General features: G+C 36.5%; 1 non-coding gene across 1 annotated transcript; it reads left to right on the top strand.

Annotated features, from left to right (window-relative positions):
• The first annotated feature begins 9,737 nt into the window (after window positions 1–9,737).
• Window positions 9,738–9,845, top strand: LOC148566160 (small nucleolar RNA R71). Its single transcript, XR_015884936.1, has one exon. It is a non-coding gene; the product is annotated as a small nucleolar RNA R71 (small nucleolar RNA).
• Window positions 9,846–19,688: the final 9,843 nt, after the last annotated feature.

The raw sequence follows: 19,688 nt of genomic DNA, 5'->3' as shown, positions 1-19,688 counted from the left end.
AATGAAAGTTCTCATTCCAGAAGTCAAAATCGAATATTTCACACTTAGGGCGGCTCCATGATAAACCACTATTTTATGGTTTATCTTATGCTCAATTGAGTGGATTTTATCAACTCTTTACCCACTTATTCATACTATTTGCATGGTTTTACATTTGCCTTCCTAATTATGTGCTTTGATTGAAAACATGCTTCTTTGGTCTTAATTTGCTAATATTAATCCTCTCTTATTACCATTAGATGCCTTGATATGTGTGTTAAGTGATTTCAGAAATTACAGGGCAGAAATGGCTCAGAGGATGGAAAGGAAGCATGCAAAAGTGGAAGGAATACAAGAAGTTGGAGAAATTGCTAAGCTGTCCAGCCTGACCTCTTTGCACTCAAACGGCTATAACTTTAGCTATAGAGGTCCAAACGACGTGGTTCTAGTTGCGTTGGAAAGCTAACGTCCGGGGCTTCAATTTGATATATAATATACTATAGTTTCTCTGATGCTAGGCGACGCGACTGCGTGCTCCATGCGGCCGCGTCGCAGTGACGAAAATCAGCGTGTTTGAATTCTTCTCCAGCAATTTCTGGGCTGTTTTCGACCCAGTTCTCGGCCCAGAAAACACATATTAGAGGCTATAAAGTGGGGGAATGCATCATTCAGGGGGAGCTCGCCAATTTTTACTTTCCATGAATTAGAATTAGTTTTGAGGGAGGCTCTCTCCTCTCTCTTTAGGATTAGGATTTAGATTTAGGATTTTTATTCGCTTTCAGGATTATCTCTTTTGATCAGGTTCAATATTCCTTTTATTTACTTTTGCAAGCTACTTTATGAATCCTTTCATGTTACAGATTACTCTTTTATTAATGTTATTTGAGGTATTTCAGTTTAATATTGATTTCTCTTATTTATGCTATTGTTGCTTTTACTCTGAAGACATTTTTATTCCAAGTAGATTTATTTTTCTCCTTTTGGTCTTGGTTAAGAAATCAGTAACTCAGGAGTTATCAAACTCAAACGTGATTGATAATTGTTATCTTGTTAATTGAATTGAACTTCAATAATCCCAATCTTTTCTTAGGAAATAAATAGGATCCGAAGATCAAACCAATTAATCCCTTGACCTTCCTTTATATTAGTAAAGGCTAACGAAGTGGAATTAAGATTCAATTATTATCATCATTGATAAGGATAGCCAGGATAGGACCTCTAATTTCTCATACCTTGCCAAAAGTTTATTTTACAGTTATTTATTTATTTTTAATTGCCATTTAAATTATTTGTCATATTCGTTCCTCATTCTTGAAACCCCAAATCTACAATCTCCATAACCAATAATAAGAACATACTTCCCTGCAGTTCCTTGAGAAGACGACCCGAGGTTTGAATACTTCGGTTATCAATTTATTTAAGGGGTTTGTTACTTGTGACAACCAAAACGTTTGTACGAAGAGATTTTTGTTGGTTTAGAGACTATATCTACAACGCGACTGTTTTTATAAAATTCTTTACTGGCAAAAATCTTGTTCGTCAAAATGGCGCCGTTGCCGGGGAACTGCTAACGTGTGCCTTATTATTGGTTATTGTAAATATTTTTCTTTTACTTGTTTATTTATTTCTGTTTTTCCTTTTTAATTTTATTTGCTACTATGAACTCTCACCCCTCTCGCTTTGAGTTTGGTTCTAACTTTGTTGAAGGAAATAGAAGTTACAACAGGAATATGCATCAAGGTCAGACCAATCAAGGATGGATGGAGCCAAGAGGATCTAATCAACCTTTTAGGCAACAATACCCTCCAAGATATCACGGACAACGACCATTCTACAATGTATACCCAGCTGAAAGATATGATGGACAACCTTGTGACTACCAACAAGCCCCACCCCGTGCCTATAAACCAACCTCTCAACATAACCTCGAACCACCACACTCACAAGCTTCTCTTCACCATTTGCCACCATATGATCCTTTCCTACCCCAGTTCCAATCCAATCACCCCCAAGAACCACCACTTCCCTATGTTTCATGTCCAAATCCATCACCCAGAGAATCAGAGGTTCGCCTCAAGGAAACAGTAATTAAACTTCAAACAACCATTCGACAACTGGAGCAAGCAGTAATTCAATTAGCTTCTAGACGCGCGAACATTCAAGGACCAACCACAGCCCCATGTGGATAATCTAATGAAGAGCGTAGCATGAAGGAAATATTAGAAACTCCAGTGGACAAGACAGAGCATGAATTCGTACTAGAACAAGTAGAAGAAGCTGTCATTGTACAAGAAGAAGAGTTGGTTGAAGATCTAGGAGACGCTGAACCTCCATGGGAATCCATAGCTGAGGAGAACTCCGTCAAGGACGTTAAAGTTGATGCTAAGGAGGATAGTGCACAATCCCCAAGGCAACTCGTTTATGAAGAACTAGACGAAATAACCCAGGACACATATTCCCTTGTTGATGATAGTCACAAGTCAAGTTCTCTTAGTAATGAACTTGCATCCGCAAGTGAATTCTCTGGGATCGAAGAATCTTCCCCAAGTGAATACGAAGATGATGCGGAGGTAGATTTCTGTCAACCTCCAATCTATGACTCAAGTGATGAGGAAGACATAGAAGACTTTGACCAGGACACAGATGCATTTGAAGATTCTTGCAAAGAAGTGGAGGAATTCACAGAAGAGTACAAGGGAGTAGAACTTACAGAACCACCTACCCCAAGGCCATTACCACCCAATACAAGTTTCAAGTGGGTACAATCCTTAACCTTTAACTTTACTTTTTCACTTGAATACGGTTTGCTTGAAACAGATGGCCAGCTTAGAGCCCTCTGCGGCTTTAAGAGTAAGAGGGAAATGGCTCGTACTCAGAGCTGGTGTACAAAGTTCAATAAGGTTCCACGCTTCAAATTGAAGTGCACAGATTGGTATCAAGCCCAATTGAATGGATCTCGGAAAACGTTTGGTCACTATGGTGAGAATCTACTTTCTAAACCGGTCGGATGGAAAAATATAGATCAAGACAGAGGCAGATTTAAACGCAAGGCTTGGGATCATGGATTCTATTCTGACATTCGTCACCCCGGAAGCTTGACAATCTGTTTGAAGCTGCTCAGAAGCTTTACATGCCTAGTTTGGGACCTCAGAGGCTATTGGCATTCCAAGCATTGGTGGAGATTTTTGGATGAATTTAAACATAAGCCGCCATAACAGGAAGCTCTTCCAATGTCCAACTTAAGGACTTTAACTAAAAGTGCTAGGTGGGAGACAACCCACCATGGTATGATCGTTCATTTTTTTTTCAATTTCTATTTCGTTTCGTTTGTTTTAAAGTTTTATTTTATTTTATTATATTGAACCTGGAGTTTTGCATCACATTCATATTAACACTGCATTCTGCATTTTTCAGATTAAAAAAAAAAAGCACGCACGCGACGCGGCAGCGTCGCTGATGCGTCCGCGTCACCAGTACATTTTGGAAGAAAAGAATTGAACAGAGAGTCACACAAGAGCGTGGCTGGAGGTGTGCCAGTGGCACAAAACGCCCCACGCGACCGCGTCGCCGACGCGTCTGCGTCACATGGGAAAATTGGCGTCCCACGCGACCGCGTGACCCACACGACCGCGTGCCCTGGATTTCGACGTAACAAGGTGTATGGCCGAAAGTTGAGCTGGAATTGGGCTGGACTTGTGCTGGAAGCCCAAGCCCTACCACGCGATCGCGTCAACTACGCGACCGCGTCACCCTGGATTTTGGCAATACTAAGTTTTGAACAGAGAGTTGTGCGACCGCGAGGCTGTACCCGCGCCACTAGCACAAATCGAGTCACGCGATCGCGTGCGCCACGCGTCCGCGTCACCCAACCTTATCGCGCACCACGCGACCGCGTCACCCACGCGACCGCGTCGCCAGCGTCGCACAATCTATTCAGATTAGTGCCAATTTTCTTATCTTTTCTTTTCTAATCCTAATTTTTTCTTCTATCTCCTTTCTCGCTTTCTTTTTTTTTCTTCTTCTCATCCTTTTTTTACTCTCATTCTATTTTATTTAATTTATTTGCATACTTTCATTCATTGCATATTTTTATTTTTTTTAAATTTATTATTTTATCATTGGTGTTCAAATGTTCTTATTCAACTATTACATCTTTTCTGGTATTATCTTAGTGCTTATGACTTGTTTTATTCTGATTGGGTAACATTATTTAAATCAATGCTAATCTTTTATGATACTTGTACTTCTCTTGCATTGATATGAACTTATACTATCTTGCATTACCCACATTTTCCTCTCCTTTGTTGCAAATTTTGCACCACTAGTGTGCCATGTGCTTATATTATTTTCTCACGTACATGTTGAAGCTTCCATGTAAATGAGACACTTATCCTTTGGCATTAACCCAACCATACTTCATTTATTTTCTTATCTTTATTATTGGGTTACCTTTCTTCCCTTTTTCTTTCAGGATGGCCACCCGGAAGGGAACCGGAAGACGATTTACATGGGGAGACAGACAAGTCCATCTGCACAATCCTTAGAGAAGAGCAACAGTTGAAACAACCCGTCCACCTGCACATCTTAGCATGCACCGAGGACGGTGCAATCTTTAAGTGTGGGGAGGTCGATACCGATTGGTATGCAAAATTGTTACTCAGGTTGTGAATTATTGTTCGAAATTGATTCCCTGGCAATGGCACCAAAAACGGATGCACAGAACCATGGTCTAAACATATCTTCACAACTTCGCATAACTAACCAGCAAGTACACTGGGTCGTCCAAGTAATAAACCTTACGTGAGTAAGGGTCGATCCCACGGAGATTGTTGGTATGAAGCAAGCTATGATCACCTTGTAAATCTCAGTCAGGCGGATATAAAATAGTTATGGAGTTTTCGAAATTAATACTAAAATAAGGATAGAAATACTTATGTAAATCATTGGTGAGAATTTCAGATAAGCGTATGGAGATGCATTCATTCCTCTGAACCTCTGCTTTCCTGCTGTCTTCATCCAATCAGTCTTACTCCTTTCTATGGCTGGCTTTATGTAAGGATGTCACCGGTGCCACTGGCTACTTTCAATCCTCTCGGGAAAATGGTCCAAATGCTCTGTCACAACACGGCTAATCGTCTGGAGGCATCACCCTTGTTGTTGGTTGCATCCTATTCCTCTCTATGAAAATGGTCCGATGCGCTGTCACTGCATGGCTAATCATCTTGGAGGTTCTCGATCATACTGGAATAGAATTTACTATCCTTTTGCGTCTGTCACTACGCCCAGCACTCGCGAGTTTGGAGTTTGTCACAGTCATTCAATCCCAGAGTCCTACTCGGAATACCACGGACAAGGTTTAGACTTTCCGGACTCTCATGAATGCCGCCATCAATCTAGCTTAAACCACGAAGATTCTGATTAAGAGATCCAAGAGATAATCATTCAATCGAAGTTAGAACGGAAGTGGTTGTCAGGCACGCGTTCATAGGGAATGATGATGATTGTCACGTTCATCACATTCAGGTTGAAGTGCGAATGAATATCTTAGAAGCGGAATAAGTTGAATTGAATAGAAAACAGTAGTACTTTGCATTAATCTTTGAGGAACAGCAGAGCTCCACACCTTAATCTATGGAGTGTAAAAACTCTACCGTTGAAAATACATAAGTGATAATGGAGTTCATTGGTCTCGGCCCCAGAGGGGAACCGGAGTAACCAAGACTACGAATACAATGATAAAAAGTTCTATTTATAATAAACTAGTCACTAGGGTTTACAGAAGTAAGTAATTGATGCATAAATCCACTTTCGGGGCCCACTTGGTGTGTGCAAAAGCTGAGCTTGAAGTCTACACGTGGAGAGGTCATTCTTGGAGTTGAACGCCAGCTTTTGTGCCAGTTTGGGCGTTGAACTCCACTTTGCAACTTGTTTCTGGCGTTGGACGCCAGAATTGGGCAGAGAGCTGGCGTTGAACGCCAGTTTGCGTCATCTAAACTTGGACAAAGTGTGGACTATTATATATTTCTGGAACGCTCTAGATGTCTACTTTCCAACGCAATTGGAAGAGCGCCATTTTGAGTTCTGTAGCTCCAGAAAATCCATTTTGAGTGCAGGAGGTCAGAATCCAACAGCATCAGCAGTCCTTCTTCAACCTCTGAATTTGATTTTTGCTCAAGTCCCTCAATTTCAGCCAGAAAATACCTGAAATCACAGAAAAACACACAAACTTATAGTAAAGTCCAGAAATGTGAATTTAACATAAAAACTAATGAAAACATCCCTAAAAGTAACCAGATTCTACTAAAAATATACTAAAAACAATGTCAAAAAGCGTATAAATTATCCGTTCATCACAACACCAAACTTAAATTGTTGCTTGTCCCCAAACAACTGAAAATCAAATAGGATAAAAAGAAGAGAATATACTATAAATTCCAAACTATCAATGAAACATAGCTCCAATTAAATGAGCGGGACTTATAGCTTTTTGCCTCTTGAATAGTTTTGGCATCTCACTTTATCCATTGAGGTTCAGAATGATTGGCATCTATAGGAACTCAGAGTTCAGATAGTGTTATTGATTCTCCTAGTTCAGTATGATGATTCTTGAACACAGCTATTTTATGAGTCTTGGCCGTGGCCCTAAGCACTTTGTTTTCCAGTATTACCACCGGATACATAAATGCCACAGACACATAATTGGGTGAACCTTTTCAGATTGTGACTCAGCTTTGCTAAAGTCCCCAATTAGAGGTGTCCAGGGTTCTTAAGCACACTCTTTTTTTTTTTTTGCTTTGGACCTTGACTTTAACCGCTCAGTCTCAAGTTTTCACTTGACACCTACACGCCACAAGCACATGGTTAGGGACAGCTTGGTTTAGCTGCTTAGGCCAGGATTTTATTCCTTTAGGCCCTCCTATCTACTGATGCTCAAAGCCTTGGGATCCTTTTTATTTGCCCTTGCCTTTTGGTTTTAAGGGTTATTGGCTTTTTGCTCTTCTATGTCTCTTCCTTGTCTTTGTTGCTCCTCCCTCATTGCTTTTTGATCTTCTCTTATTTCATGAAGGATGATGGAGTGCTCTTGATGTTCCACCCTTAATTGTCCCATGTTGGAACTTAATTCTCCTAGGGAGGTGTTGATTTGCTCCCAATAGTTTTGTGGAGGAAGATGCATCCCCTGAGGTATCTCAGGGATCTCTTGATTTGCAGCCACATGTTCTACCACTGAGCTATAGACCTTTGAGATGAATCTTTCCATCTCCCATGACTTGGAGGTGGAAGCCTTTGTCTTCCCTTCCCCTTTTCTTAGAGGTTTCTCCGGTCTTAGGTGCCATCAATGGTAATGGAAAAACAAAAAGCTTATGCTTTTACTACACCAAACTTAGAATGTTGCTCGTCCTCGAGCAAAAGAAGAGAGAATAGAAGAAGAAGAAAAAGATAGGGAGGAGATGGAGGGATGTGTGTATGGATGTGAGTGGTGAATGGAAAGCAGAAGGGATGATCATGAATGGAGAGAGAGAGAGGGTGAGGTGGGTGGGGATCCTGTGGGGTCCACAGATCCTGAGATGATCCTGTGGGGTCCACAGATCCTGAGGTGTTCAAGGATTTACAACTTTGAACCAAATTAGGCATGTAAAATGCCCTTGCACACAACTCTGGGCGTTCAGCGCCAGGTTGATGCCCATTTTGGGCGTTCAACGCCCATTTGTTGCCCATTTCTGGCGTTGAACACCAGAACCATGCTTGTTCTGGGCGTTCAGCGCCAGCTCTTCTCCAGGGTGCAATTCTGGCGTTCAGCGCCCAGATGCTGCCCATTTTGGGCGTTCAGCGCCAGAACCATGCTCTGTTCTGGCGTTGAACGCCAGACAGGTGCTTCCTCCAGGGTGTGATTTTTCTTCCGCTGTTTTTGATTCTGTTTCTAAATTTTTTGTTTATTTTGTGACTCCACATGATCATGAACCTAAGAAAACATGAAAAACAAAAATAAAATTAGATAAATAAACATTGGGTTGCCTCCCAACAAGCGCTTCTTTAATGTCAATAGCTTGACAGTGGGCTCTCATGGAGCCTCACAGATGTGCAGAGCTTTGTTGAGACCTCCCAACACCAAACTTAGAGTTTGGATATGGGGGTTTGACACCAAACTTAGAGTTTGGTTGTGGCCTCCAAACACCAAACTTAGAGTTTGACTGTGGGGGCTTTGGTTGACTCTGCTTTGAGAGAAGCTTTTTCTGCTTCCTCTCCATGGATGCAGAGAGAGATCCTTGAGTTGTAAACACAAGGTTGTCCTTATTTAATTGAAAGATCAATTCTCCTCTGTCCACATCAATCACAGCTCTTGCTGTGGCTAGGAAAGGCCTTCCTAGGATGATGGATTCATCCTCTTCCTTTCCAGTGTCTAGGACTATGAAATCAGCAGGGATGTAAAGGCCTTCAACCTTTACTAACACGTCCTCTACTTGTCCATAAGCCTGTTTTCTTGAATTGTCTGCCATCTCTAATGAGATTTTAGCAGCTTGCACCCCATAGATTCCTAGTTTCTCTATTACAGAGAGGGGCATGAGGTTTATCCCTGAACCAAGGTCACACAGAGCCTTTTCAAAGAGCATGGTGCCTATGGTACAAGGTATTATGAACTTTCCAGGATCCTGTTTCTTCTGAGGCAATGTCAGTTGATCCAGATCACTTAGTTCATTGGTGAACAAGGGAGGTTCATCTTCCCAAGTCTCAATACCAAATAATTTGGCATTCAGCTTCATGATTGCACCAAGAAACTTGGCAGCTTGCTCTTCAGTGACATCCTCATTCTCTTCAGAAGAGGAATACTCATCAGAGCTCATGAAGGGCATAAGGAAGTTCAATGGAATCTCTATGGTCTCTAGATGAGCCTCAGATTCCTTTGGTTCCTCAGAGGGAAACTTCTTATTGATCACTGGACGTCCCAGGAGGTCTTCCTCACTGGGATTCACGTCCTCCTCTCCCTCTTTGGGTTTGGCCATTTTGGTAATATCAATGGCCTTACACTCTCTCTTTGGATTTTCTTTTGTATTGCTTGGGAGAGTACTGGGAGGGATTTCAGTGATCTTCTTACTCAGATGGCCCACTTGTGCCTCCAAATTTCTAATGGAGGACCTTGTTTCATTCATGAAACTCACAGTGGCCTTAGATAGATCAGAGACTAAGTTTGCTAAGCTAGATAGATTCTGCTCAGAATTCTTTATCCGTTGCTGAGTGGATGATGGAAAAGGTTTACTATTGTTAAACCTATTTCTTCCACCATTATTAAAGCCTTGTTGAGGCTTTTGATCCTTCCATGAGAAATTTGGATGATTTCTCCATGATGAGTTATAGGTGTTTCCATAAGGTTCACCTAAGTAATTCACCTCTGCTATTGCAGGGTTCTTGGGATCATAAGCTTCTTCTTCAGAAGATGCCTCTTGAGTACTGTTAGATGCAACTTGCATTCCATTCAGACTCTGAGAAATCATATTGACTTGCTGAGTCAATATTTTGTTCTGAGCCAATATGGCATTCAGAGTATCAATTTCAAGAACTCCCTTCTTCATAGGCGTCCCATTATTCACAGGATTCCTTTCAGAAGTGTACATGAACTGGTTATTAGTAACCATGTCAATGAGTTCTTGAGCTTCTGCAGGCGTTTTCTTTAGGTGAATGGATTCACCTGCAGAAGTATCCAATGACATCTTTGATAGCTCAGATAAACCATCATAGAATATATCCAGGATGGTCCATTCTGAAAGCATGTCAGAAGGACACTTTTTGGTCAGCTGCTTGTATCTTTCCCAAGCTTCATAGAGGGATTCACCTTCTTTCTGTCTGAAGGTTTGAACATCCACTCTAAGCTTGCTCAGCTTTTGAGGAGGAAAGAACTTGGCTAAGAAAGCCGTGACCAGCTTATCCCAAGAGTTCAGGCTATCTTTAGGTTGAGAGTCCAACCACACTCTAGCTCTGTCTCTTACAGCAAAAGGGAAAAGTATGAGCCTGTAGACTTCAGGATCTACTCCATTAGTCTTAACAGTATCACAGATCTGCAAGAATTCAGTTAAGAACTGAAAAGGACCTTCAGATGGAAGTCCATGAAACTTGCAGTTCTGTTGCATCAGAGAAACCAGCTGAGGTTTCAGCTCAAAATTGTTTGCTCCAATGGTAGGGATGGAGATGTTTCTTCCATGTAAATTGGAATTTGGTGCAGTAAAGTCACCAAGCATCCTCCTGGCATTATTATTATTTTCGGCTGCTATCTCGTCTTCCTGTTCGAAAATTTCTGAAAGGTTATCTCTGGATTGTTGTAATTTAGCTTCTCATAGTTTCTTCTTCAGAGTCCTTTCGGGTTCTGGATCTGCTTCAACAAGAATATTCTTGTCCTTGCTCATGCTCATATGACAAAGAAGAGGGCCCAGAAAATAATAATAATAATAATAATAATAATAATAATAATAATAATAATAATAATAATAATAATAATAATAATAATAATAATAATAATAATAATAATAATAATAATAATAATAATAATAATAATAATAATAATAATAATAATAATAATGATAATAATAATGATAATAATAATGATAATAATGATAATAATAATGATAATAATAATAATAATAATAATAATAATAATAATAATAATAATAATAATAATAATAATAATAATAATAATAATAATAATAATAATAATAATAATAATAATAATAATAATAATAATAATAATAATAATAATAATAATAATAATAATAATAATAATAATAATAATAATAATAATAATAATAATAATAATAATAATAATAATAATAATAATAATAATAATAATAATAATAATAATAATAATAATAATAATAATAATAATAATAATAATAATAATAATAATAATAATAATAATAATAATAATAATAATAATAATAATAATAATAATAATAATAATAATAATAATAATAATAATAATAATAATAATAATAATAATAATAATAATAATAATAATAATAATAATAATAATAATAATAATAATAATAATAATAATAATAATAATAATAATAATAATAATAATAATAATAATAATAATAATAATAATAATAATAATAATAATAATAATAATAATAATAATAATAATAATAATAATAATAATAATAATAATAATAATAATAATAATAATAATAATAATAATAATAATAATAATAATAATAATAATAATAATAATAATAATAGGGATCCTTTATACCACAGTATAGAGGTCCTTGTGTGAGTAGAAGAAAAGAAGGGGACAAAGAATGTAATGTAAGGAAAGAAACACAAGGGTGAGGAGAGCAGAGAAGTGAGATGAGGAGATGTTAGTAGATGAATAAATAAATAGAATAAGATGAGAGAGGCAGAATTTCAAAAATAATTTTTGAAAAAGAGTTAGTGATTTTCGAAAATAGTTTTTGAAAAAGGTTAGTAGTTTTTCAAAAATTAAAATAAAAAATTAAAATAATTAGTTAATTAAAAAGAAATTTTGAAAAAGAGGGGAGATATTTTCGAAAATTAGAGAGAGAAAGAGAGTTAGTTAGGTGGTTTTGAAAAAGATAAGAAACAAACAAAAAGTTAGTTAGTTAGTTGAAACAAATTTTGAAAGGATAAGAAGTTAGGAAGTTAGAAAAGATATTTTGAAATCAAATTTTTTGAAAAAGATAAGATAAGAAGATATTTTTGAAAAAGATTTGATTTTTTAAAATCACAATTAATGACTTGATTCACAAGAAATCACAAGATATGATTCTAGAACTTAAAGTTTGAATCTTTCTTAACAAGTAAGTAACAAACTTGAAATTTTTGAATCAAAACATTAATTGTTATTGTTATTTTCAAAAATTTGATATAAAAATAAAAAAAAGATTTTTGAAAAATATTTTTAGAATTTTCGAAAATAACTAAGAAAGAAGAAAAAGATTTGATTTTTGAAAAAGATTTTGAAAAAGATAAGATTTTTAAAATTAAAAATTTGATTTGACTCATAAAAACAACTAGATTTTAAAATTTTTTGAAAAAGTCAAATCTAATTTTCGAAATTTTAAGAGAGAAAAAGGGGAAGATGTTTTTTTTATTTTTGAATTTTTAATGATGAGAGAGAAAAACATGAAAATGATGCAATGCATGAAAATTTTGGATCAAAACAATGAATGCATGCAAGAATGCTATGAATGTCAAGATGAACACCAAGAACACTATGAAGATCATGATGAACATCAAGAACATATTTTTGAAAAATTTTTAATGCAAAGAAAACATGCAAGACACCAAACTTAGAAATCTTTCATGTTTAGACACTATGAATTCAAGAATGCATATGAAAAACACCATACAACACAAAAACAATGTGATATGAAGATCAATCAAGAAGGTTTATCAAGAACAACTTGAAGATCATGATGAATGCAATGCATGAATGCAATTTTCGAAAAATGCAAGATGAATATGCAATTGACACCAAACTTGAAAATTGACTCAAGACTCAAACAAGAAACACAAAATATTTATTTTTTTATTTTTATGATTTTATGATTTTTTTTGTATTTTCTTTTAATTTTTTCGAAAATTATTTTGAAAAAGAAAAATAAGGATTCCAAAATTTTTAATATGAATTCCAGGAATCTTATGCTCTTTAGTCTAAAGCTCCAATCAAAGGGTCAGGCATGGCTTAATAGCCAGCCAAGCTTTAGTAAAAATATGAGTGTAATTCATTCAATTTTAAGCCAAAACCTCTGTCCAAAAGAATTTAGACATGGTTTTATAGCCACCATGCTTCAACATGCTTCATGAAACTCTAGAATTCATTCTTAAAAATTCTGAAAAAAATATATTTTTGAAAACATTTTTATTTTAAAAAGTTTTTTTTTTCGAAAACAAAGGAGAAATTTTTGAAAGATTTTTTTGAAAAATTTTTGAAAAGAAAACGAAAAGAAAGTTACCCAATCTGAGCAACAAGATGAACCGTCAGTTGTCCAAACTCGAACAATCCCCGGCAACGGCGCCAAAAACTTGGTATGCGAAATTGTTACTCAGGTTGTAAATTATTGTTTGAAATTGATTCCCTGGCAATGGCACCAAAAACGGATGCACAGAACCATGGTCTAAACATATCTTCACAACTTCGCATAACTAACCAGCAAGTGCACTGGGTCGTCCAAGTAATAAACCTTACGTGAGTAAGGGTCGATCCCACGGAGATTGTTGGTATGAAGCAAGCTATGGTCACCTTGTAAATCTCAGTCAGGCGGATATAAAATAGTTATGGAGTTTTCGAAATTAATACTAAAATAAGGATAGAAATACTTATGTAAATCATTGGTGAGAATTTTAGATAAGCGTATGGAGATGCATTCATTCCTTTGAACCTCTGCTTTCCTGCTGTCTTCATCCAATCAGTCTTACTCCTTTCTATGGCTGGCTTTATGTAAGGATGTCACTGGTGCCACTGGCTACTTTCAATCCTCTCGGGAAAATGGTCCAAATGCTCTGTCACAGCACAGCTAATCGTCTGGAGGCATCACCCTTGTCGTTGGTTGCATCCTATTCCTCTCTGTGAAAATGGTCCGATGCGCTGTCACTGCATGGCTAATCATCTTGGAGGTTCTCGATCATACTGGAATAGAATTTACTATCCTTTTGCGTCTGTCACTACGCCCAGCACTCGCGAGTTTGGAGTTCGTCACAGTCATTCAATCCCAGAGTACTACTCGGAATACCACGGACAAGGTTTAGACTTTCCGGACTCTCATGAATGCCGCCATCAATCTAGCTTACACCACGAAGATTCTGATTAAGAGATCCAAGAGATAATCATTCAATCGAAGTTAGAATGGAAGTGGTTGTCAGGCACGCGTTCATAGGGAATGATGATGATTGTCATGTTCATCACATTCAGGTTGAAGTGCGAATGAATATCTTAGAAGCAGAATAAATTGAACTGAATAGAAAACAGTAGTACTTTGCATTAATCTTTGAGGAACAGCAGAGCTCCACACCTTAATCTATGGAGTGTAGAAACTCTACCGTTGAAAATACATAAGTGATAATGGAGTTCATTGGTCTCGGCCCCAGAGGGGAACCGGAGTAACCAAGACTACGAATACAATGATAAAAAGTTCTATTTATAATAAACTAGTCACTAGGGTTTACAGAAGTAAGTAATTGATGCATAAATCCACTTCCGGGGCCCACTTGGTGTGTGCAAAAGCTGAGCTTGAAGTCTACACGTGGAGAGGTTATTCTTGGAGTTGAACGCCAGCTTTTGTGCCAGTTTGGGCGTTGAACTCCACTTTGCAACTTGTTTCTGGCGTTGGACGCCAGAATTGGGCAGAGAGCTGGCGTTGAACGTCAGTTTGCGTCGTCTAAACTTGAGCAAAGTATGAACTATTATATATTGCTGGAAAGCTCTGGATGTCTACTTTCCAACGCAATTGGAAGCGCACCATTTTTAGTTCTGTAGCTCCAGAAAATCCATTTTGAGTGCAGGGAGGTCAGAATCCAACAGCATCAGCAGTCCTTCTTCAACCTCTGAATCTGATTTTTGCTCAAGTCTCTCAATTTCAGCCAGAAAATACCTGAAATCACAGAAAAACACACAAACTCATAGTAAAGTCCAGAAATGTGAATTTAACATAAAAACTAATGAAAACATCCCTAAAAGTAACCAAATTCTACTAAAAACATACTAAAAACAATGTCAAAAAGTGTATAAATTATCCGCTCATCACCGATCTCCATGGGTTAGTTACTCTTCTATCTCAACACCAATGGTTTATTTTTCTTGTTCATTGTTGCATTTGCATGATTGATTGCATATTTGTTTGATTTTTGCATATTTTACCACTTGGTTAAAGTAATATTTTCTCTTTCAAGAAACCTTTAAAGTATTTCACTAATTTGAATAAAATTTTTTGTTACACTTGTTTGAAGAAATATTATATTGGAACATGGTTTAGAGCTCGAACACACAAAACCTGTGAGATTTTTTGAGCCTAATTGATTGGTTGCATTTTGTCAACCAATAATTTATTTTTGATGTGTGTTTTTCTCTCTAAAATTGTGATCTTTGTCTTGCTTGATTCTATATTTTCATGGTTTGATGTATGCATACACTTACATGATTGAGGCCTTTGTTTCACTGAGCTTACATACCCATATGGTCTTACCTTTTCATTATTCTTTGCAAATCAATGTTGAGCCTATTATACCCCTTTGTTCCTTACTTTAGCACATCATTAACTCTAAGCGGAAAACAATAATATCCTTAATTTGAATCCTTAGTTAGCTTAGACTAGTGAGAGTGCTCATAAATTAAGTGTGGGGAAGTGAATTTGGAAACATTTGGTTTGAGAATTGAGTATGTTAGAATTTTCTGAAAATGTGAAAAAAAATGTTTAGGACATAATTCATGCATCCAATAATTTAATCATATGCATTGAGAAAAATAAAAGAAAAAAAATGTATATAAAAAAAGGGGGGGGGGGAAGAGCAAATAAGAAAAAGGGGACAAAATGCCCCAAAGTAAATGTTGAAAACAATGCATATGTACTGTACTTGAAATTAGAATGCATGAATATGTGGAAAACATGGTTAATGGATAGTTAGATGTGGTATTATGATTACATGGATTGTCTAAAGTTAGGTGGAAAGTTTAAGTTAATTAAGGATTCAGATTTTAGTCCACTTGGCCAAATACAATCCTACCTTGACCCTAACCCCATTACAACCCTTAAAAGACCTTTTGATATTTGTATCTGTGCATTAAATTTATGTTGATTGTTAGATGAAGAGCAAGCCTTAGAAAGCAAGGTTAGTAGAGAATTGAGAGAATCGAACCTAAAAACACTTGAGTGATTAGAGTATATACACTACCAGTGAGGGTTCGATGCTCAATTCCTTGTTCCCTACTTTCATGAGCTATTTTCTTCTTGCAAGTCTATTTGTACTTCATTTCCATGATTTGAATTAGTGAAATCCAGTTCATAATTCCTCTTGAAAGATTTTTTTACTTTTAACTAAGTAGGTAGAAACATTTTGCATGTAGTTGCATTCATATAGATAGGTTGCATTTCATACATTCTACTATTTTTCTTCATCTTTATAGCTTCTCTTAAGCTTAGCATGAGGACATGCTATTGTTTAAGTGTGGGGAGGTTGATAAACAACTATTTTATGGTTTATCTTGTGCTCAATTGAGTGGATTTTATCAACTCTTTACCCACTTATTCATACTATTTGAATGGTTTTACATTTGCCTTCCTAATTATGTGGTTTGATTGAAAACATGCTTCTTTGGTCTTAATTTGCTAATATTAATCCTCTCTTATTACCATTAGATGTGTTGATATGTGTGTTAAGTGATTTCAGAAATTACAAGGCAGGAATGGCTCAGAGGATGGAAAGGAAGCATGCAAAAGTGGAAGGAATACAAGAAGTTGGAGAAATTGCTAAGCTGTCCAGCCTGACCTCTTCTCACTCAAACGGCTATAACTTTAGCTACAGAGGTCCAAACGATGCGGTTCTAGTTGCGTTGGAAAGCTAAAGTCCGGGGCTTCGATTTGATATATAATATGCTATAGTTTCCCTGACGCTAGGCGACGCAACCGTGTGCTTCATGCGGCCGCATCGCAGTGACAGAAATCAGCGTGTTTGAATTCTTCTCCAGCGATTTTTGGGCTGTTTTCGACCCAGTTCTCGGCCCAGAAAACATAGATTAGAGGCTATAAAATGGGAGAATGCATCCATTCAGGGGGAGCTTGCCAATTTTTACTTTCCATGAATTAGAATTAGTTTTGAGGGAGGCTCTCTCCTCTCTCTTTAGGATTAGGATTTAGATTTAGGATTTTTATTCGCTTTCAGGATTATTTCTTTTGATCAGGTTCAATATTCCTTTTATTTACTTTTGCAATCTACTTTATGAATCCTTTCATGTTACAGATTACTCTTTTATTAATGTTATTTGAGGTATTTCAGTTTAATATTGATTTCTCTTATTTATGCTATTGTTGCTTTTACTCTGAAGACATTTTTATTCCAAGTAGATTTATTTTTCTCCTTTTGGTCTTGGTTAAGAAATCAGTAACTCAGGAGTTATCAAACTCAAACGTGATTGATAATTGTTATCTTGTTAATTAAATTGAACTTCAATAATCCCAATCTTTTCTTAGGAAATAAATAGGATCCGAAGATCAAACCAATTAATCCCTTGACCTTCCTTTATATTAGTAAAGGCTAACGAAGTGGAATTAAGATTCAATTATTATCATCATTGATAAGCATAGCCAGGATAGGACCTCTAATTTCTCATACCTTGCCAAAGTTTATTTTACAGTTATTTATTTATTTTTAATTGCCATTTAAATTATTTATCATATTCGTTCCTCATTCTTGAAACCCCAAATCTACAATCTCCATAACCAATAATAAGAACATACTTCCCTGCAGTTCCTTGAGAAGACGACCCGAGGTTTGAATACTTCGGTTATCAATTTATTTAAGGGTTTTGTTACTTGTGATAACCAAAACGTTTGTACGAAGAGATTTTTGTTGGTTTAGAGACTATATCTACAACGCGACTATTTTTATAAAATTATTTACTGGAAAAAATCTTGTTCGTCACTCCACCTCTAAGGGTAGCCCTTTCCTCTAGTGTGCCTGTACGGTATAACAGATCCAACGTGTGGCTTATACGTTACGCTAGCAATGCCCCTGCTAGCTGAGGTCTGAGTCAGATGCATCTAGGTTAACATCATAACCGCCGTTAACTACGGTTTTCTAGTCAGAGTCTCCCAAACCAATCCAAACCAAATCACATATAACCATTTCTAATACTTGTAACATATTACTAATTTTATAAAAATAGAGTATATATAATAATGCATATTAAAAATTTAATTAAAGTTTAACAAATACAAATAAGAAAAACAAGTATGCTTTAGAAAATATGTAAATATCGTCTCGTGTGTATCTTTATAAAATTATGAGTTTTTCAGAAATCGATATCCATTCCAATTATTCAAAAATCACAAAAATCAAATATTTTCAAATGCTAAAAATAATTATTCAATTTAAATATTGATATTAGTATACTTAAAAACAATTATAGCATAATATCCACTCACAACTTGGTTCTAAAGAACCGGAAGCAACTCTGAGCGCGCCACCGAACTACCAATTAATGTCCAATAACTTTATAACTCTAGAAATATGACAAGAATAATATTTTTAAGCTAACAATATTGTCAATTAATAAAATCTTACTCAATTTGACAGATCCCCAAATTTCCTAACCCTAATTCGGATTTATGCATACCCATAAATATAGGGATGACAAAAATTGGGGATATGGCTAATTATTGAGTCAAAGAGTTACTTTGAAGTCTTAATAATAACCAGAACTCAAAAGTTGAATGCTTCCTTCACTCATTAAGTTGAAATTCCATGATTTGGAGGTTTTGAGAAAATGAGATTTTGAATAAATAAAGATAGAGTAGAGAAGAAAAAAAAAGTAAGATGATGAATGTGAGTTTGATGATATTAGGTGGTTGGTTGCAAGGAGAAGAGATGAGGAAGAGATGAGGAAATATAGTTGGAAAGGAAAGGGAAGAGAGGGTTTTAAGTTTTGTTGTTAGGAAGAAATAAAAAGAAAATGAAAGAAGGAAGGGAGGAGGGGTCGTCGAAGGAGGGGGAAAGAGAGAAAGAAATATTTAAGTAGGGGCATGTGCCCGCCATGTGCTCTCTCTCTCTCTCTCTCTCTCTCTCTCTCTCTCTCTCTCTCTCTCTCTATTACTACATTCTCCGACTTAAGAAATTTGGTCCCCAAATTTCAAACTTATATAATAATTATCTTTAGTCTCAAACAAATACGGATACTTGTCGCGCATGGCATCCTCAACCTCCCAAGTTGCTTCTTCTTCCGAATGGTTTTTTCAAACAACTTTCATAGATGCTATCTCTTTAGAACGTAGTTTCTTTACTTGGCGATCAACTATATCCACTGGTTCCTCTTCAAACGATAAATCCTCCCTTAGCTCTATGGCTTGTGGTGCAAGTATATGAGATGGGTCAAGAAGATATTTGCGCAACATTGATACGTGAAACACTGGATGGATCATGCACAACTCAGGCAGCAATACCAAGCGGTAAGCAATTGCACCTATTCTATCCAATATCTCAAATGGACCAATGTAACGAGGACTAAGCTTGCCTCTTTTTTCAAACCTTATCACTCCTTTCATAGGCGACACTCGAAGAAATACCTGATCACCAACTGAAAACTCTAAGTTATGCCTTCTGTTATTAACATAAGCCTTTTGTCTACTCTGAGCTGCTAATAAATGTTCTCTTATTAAGCGAACCTTATCAACTGCATCTTGTACCAAATTTGGCACCAAAAACTTAACCTCACCAACCTCAAACCACCCAATAGGTGACCTACATCTTCTCCCATAAAGAGCCTCAAATGGTGCCATTTGAATGCTGGCTTGATAACTATTATTATAAGAGAACTCGATCAAAGGTATATAGCTGTCCCAATTCCCACCAAAATCTAGAACACAACACCTTAACATGTCTTCCAATGTTTGGATTGTCCTCTCCGACTGTCCATCGGTTTGAGGGTGAAAAGTTGTGCTAAGATCCAGACGAGTTCCTAACGCTTTCTGAAAAGATTTTCAAAAATAAGA

The sequence above is a fragment of the Arachis ipaensis genome, chromosome B5, assembly GCF_059453495.1.
Source record: "Arachis ipaensis isolate K30076 ecotype BB chromosome B5, ASM5945349v1, whole genome shotgun sequence".
Classification (NCBI taxonomy): Eukaryota; Viridiplantae; Streptophyta; class Magnoliopsida; order Fabales; family Fabaceae; genus Arachis; species Arachis ipaensis.
This window is presented reverse-complemented; position numbering and strand designations above follow the sequence as displayed.